The 4,544-nt window shown below is 24.8% G+C and overlaps 1 long non-coding RNA gene across 1 annotated transcript; it reads left to right on the forward strand.

Moving 5' to 3' along the window:
- Positions 1-134: 134 nt before the first annotated feature.
- On the forward strand, positions 135-3,386 carry LOC122269645 (uncharacterized). The gene is made up of 2 exons (XR_006225307.2): positions 135-231; positions 2,763-3,386. It is a non-coding gene; the product is annotated as an uncharacterized LOC122269645 (long non-coding RNA).
- Positions 3,387-4,544: the final 1,158 nt, after the last annotated feature.

The following is a 4,544-nucleotide window of genomic DNA, read 5'->3' on the forward strand; positions in this document are numbered from 1 at the left end:
TAATAATTATTTGAAAATATAAAACAGAAATTAAAATCAAGTTTGCTGATGGAAATTTAAATTTTTTTAAAATTATTTTACTTGTGACAAACAAATTTTTCGTTTTTTATTTAAGTGATAAAACAAAATGTATTGGAATGCGCATGCGCGCAGTCAGACACATTAGCAGACGTATTTTTGGTTTGTGATTTCGTTGCAGACACGCCTTTGTTTTACTGCAGTGCGGCTAAGGTAAAATTAATTATATCTAACTAAATAATTCCGTTGTAATAAATTAACGCGTTTTAATATAAATTACAACACCTCTAATTTGCTACATTTTGTGTAGTTTTAAGATATCATGTCTTTATCTTATCCCTTTTTTTTTCTTCCTCTAACATTCCTTTATTGTTACACTGGGAATAATTTTTAAATAAAAAAATTTTGTTGCAAAATCAACAGATGTTTTTTTATGAGAAAATCCCTTTTGTCTTAGAAAAACTATATAAAAAGAAGATTAGGTGTATTTTATGATTGTAATTAGTTTCTTATTAATAATGAAACTTTCAATAGTTAACTTCTTCATTCAGATGTCAAATTCGCCTTTCTTTCGTAATAAATATCAAACTTATAAATTTGACAAAAATTAAACTGTTTCTTTTTTTAATAAATAATTTTAAACCTGAAAATTTATTTTTTTATCCAGATTAAGTTTTAGATCCCTTGCAGAATAAATAATTATTACTTTATTAATATATAGCACTTTCTATTTGAGGATAGCACTTTCTATTTTAATAAGATTTGTGTTGAGGAGATTAAAAATCTTTAATTATACCATCCGTATAAGTATTTTTTTTTTCAAAAAAGAAAAAAAAAATTTGGTGTTCTTCAAAAATGTTCTAAGAAACTCATAACATTCTCAAAAGGCTCATTAGTTTCTTGGATTGAGCTTTTTGTATTAGATATCTTGCATCATATTTATAAATTTTGCTTTTGTAAATGTATAACTAATTCTAAGATGTACACAACTCAATTAACAGCGATAATTTGCCATAATAGTAACCAATCAGACAATCCCCTATGTGTATAATTGTGTAGCATTATAAAGTTTGGAATGACTCAGTAATTAGGTTGTCGTAATAATATGATATGAATATGTAGTTTTCATTTTCAGATACTGTTTGGACAAGAGAAAGTATTCTCAGATTTCAATCTAGCATGATTCTATCAATTGTTTGTAAATATCTGTACAATCGGGAGACAAAACGAAGAAAATATTTTGCTTGCTTATTAGCTACTTGATATTTTATTTGCAATTTTATTTTGTTTTCAACTGTTATTTAGGTAAGAAGCTTTGTTTCTCTTTAAGTTCATTTAGTTTGAGTTATTAATTTTGCATGCTTATTTATTCATTTTAAATATAATTGTATAATTTATACTTTATTTGGGTTGCAAAAATTTTATAGTTTCATGTAAATTATTTTGTTTAGTTTGGAAATTATTTTTTTAATTATTGCTGTGCTTTAAGGTGTTATTATTTCTGTTTGATAGCCACATCTAAGAAATTGAATATTCCGTAATACATTTTCTACTTTTTAAACATTTTATAATTTTTTTCCATCTAACTAATAATAATTATAATATTAATAAGTATTAAAATATTCAGAAAATGAAACGAACAACTTTTAATCAGCAAAAGTTCTTTCAATTATCTTAACTTATATTAATTTGTAAAACTATGCATAAAACTATGGTTTAGAAATGTAAGTTCAAATTATTGAATCAGTAGGAGTTCAAGAATTGGAGAAATATTTTGCCATTCATATAGAGTTGAAAAAATTTAAATGACAAATAATTTAGAGTTAAATCAAATTTTCTTTTATTTGTTGTGGAAAATATTAGATAGCAATATGCAGATTGTGTGCGCATTGATGCAACTTTTTCATTTACACAAAATTTATCTATGATATGCAATGAAAAATCAAGTTGCTTGAAGCATCAGTTGAACTTAATACAATAGGAATAATCTCTAATTTTCTTAATATTTTAATTTTCTGCCCTTTTTTTTTGTTTGAAATTTTAAGCTCTTTTGCAGTTAGTTTTTTTTTTCCTCACAGAATTCTGTCATGTATTGAAAAATTAAATAAAAAGTAACGTTTTTGTGTCGAAAGTATGATCTCGGTTACTCGATGATTTAAAAACTTCATTTGGTTTAAAATATTGAAAGTGGAGATAAAAGTCTTGAGAAGTCTGTCCTCATTACTTTGAAGCAAATGAATTTCTTAAATCAACAAATATTTCTTTCCACTCCAGATACTTGAGATTATTCATTTAATATGAACTCTGTTGTTTAAAATAATCAGAAGCTGAAGATTGAGAGTAACTTAAAAGTTGAGGCGATTCAGAAAATACTACACTGATTTACACAAGGCACTTAGCAAGAAAACTTCATGGCCCATCATTTTTAAATGAATAATAAACTTAGTTAAATTTGAATTTTGAGTTAAATATATATTTCACAGTCATTCTTAGTGCCAGAAGGAGAGAATATTAAAACTTTCTTTCAATGTCCAATTGAATTATTTTACTTTTTTTTTTTCTCTCCCAAGAAAAATATCAAAACTGAAAAGTCTTGTTGATTCCATCAGCAGTGGTTATTAAATCATTGGTAGCTTCAATTAATAAAAATAAGTTAAAAGTGATGCACTAAAAAATCTCAAGTCAGAGATTTGCAGCTATTTAATTTTACAAATTTTTTCATATGCATAATGTTTCATTTTTAGGTTATTTCTATTAAAAAGTGTCATTCTTATCAAATACAGAATGTACTTGGCAGAAGACCATTTTTATGATCACTTCCATGCTGAAGAATATAATGATTTCAAGTTCTGGAGGGAACCAATCATGGAGATCACTTTAGAAGAGTTAGAGGTTCCAGTGACGAAAAAGAAGGATGAAGTTGTAGTTTCAACTGAATTTGATTCCTTCCTTTATTGGAGGGATCCAATCCCGGAAATAAATGAACTGTAAAATTTACATGTTTTATTAGGTATTATACTTATTTAATTAGTTAATTATATTGAAATAGAATCATTGGATTACTTGTTGGTGAATAAGTAATAATCTTAAATGCTTCTACTGATATTTACAATATTCAAACTATGAAATGTTACAAAAACAAGCTAGTCTATGTAATAATTTTAAAGATTGTTGGCATCACTTAATATTGATTTATTTCTGCTGCAAAGTTTATTCTATGTATCAAACTATTGGGCTTGTGAATTAAAATGTTAATTTTTGCATAAATCTTTCAAAATTATAATTGCTTAATATCTATATATTCGTGAATTATGTGATAAAATATTTCTGTGGCATCTTTACTGAATAAAATATTTAAATATATGAAAGATTGTTATTTTTTTTTTATAGTCCTAGATAAGGCTGGACTCACGAAAATGCAACAGTCCATATCATGTTCATGCGAGACCCTTTTTGTAATCATAACAAACTGAATTTGAAAGTTATGCCCAATGTTGCAATTTTTAATAATAATTACATTGGCAAATATGATAGCAGTTTAATAAATTGTTTGAATTACATTACAATGATAATAATTTAACAAAAATTAACTAAATACCTCCAGTTAAATTTGAGATTTTGGAATCCCAAGTTATTGACTAAAATTGGTCACAGCTTTTATAAACCTTAAAGAGGAAAAAAATAAGTAAATGTACTGATAATGTTCACAGAAACCTAAATTAAGCAATCACTTTATTTAAACAGTCCCTTTTGGAGAACAAAATAATTAAACGTTCTTGTTAAAATTTTAAAACTAAAAACTTTTATTTTCGCTAAAAGTATTTATTTACATTATTTGCATACACAAATATATATTTATTATATGCATTTATTTACAGCACAAGTAGCCTATATGTACAAATTACTTTCTAAATAAAAAATAGGAAATGAGGGAAATATATTGTAAGTTATTGAGGGTTTTAGTTTAAAAAAATAAGTGTTCTCATATAGACTTGATATAATTAAAAATATAAAACTTAATATAATTAATTCTTGTTTCAAAACATGCAGTTAAAGTAGGTTTTGTAAAATGATTAAAGACAGCTTACATAGTGTACAACTGAATTAAATATTTTATAAGAACATTAGAAAACTTCCAAGTTAAATCTTAATCAAAAAGTTTTTTACTTAAAGTTTTAAATTTTCGGAAAATAAATTTGAAATCGAATATTCTTTTGGAAGGTTAATGTATGTAAAATCTTGGGAAATATTTTTTCGTTATTGCAAACATTACTTTTAGAAACGATATTAGCATTCCAATCTAAAACAAGTTTTTACTTTTATATTTAATTTAATAAAATTTCAGCATTATTTAATGTAATTGTTACAGGAAAATACTAATTATTTTATGAATAAAAACAATAACAAATAGTTTTTATACAAAGATAGTCTTATTTGTGCAAGCAAGGATTGAATATTTTACTTGCATTACAAGAAAACTATCTTGGAGATGTGTGTTTATAAAATTAATAGTAAAGACACACTAG

This window comes from Parasteatoda tepidariorum, chromosome 3 (assembly GCF_982258835.1).
Source record: "Parasteatoda tepidariorum strain Cologne lab strain chromosome 3, Ptep-v5.0, whole genome shotgun sequence".
Taxonomy (NCBI): Eukaryota; Metazoa; Arthropoda; class Arachnida; order Araneae; family Theridiidae; genus Parasteatoda; species Parasteatoda tepidariorum.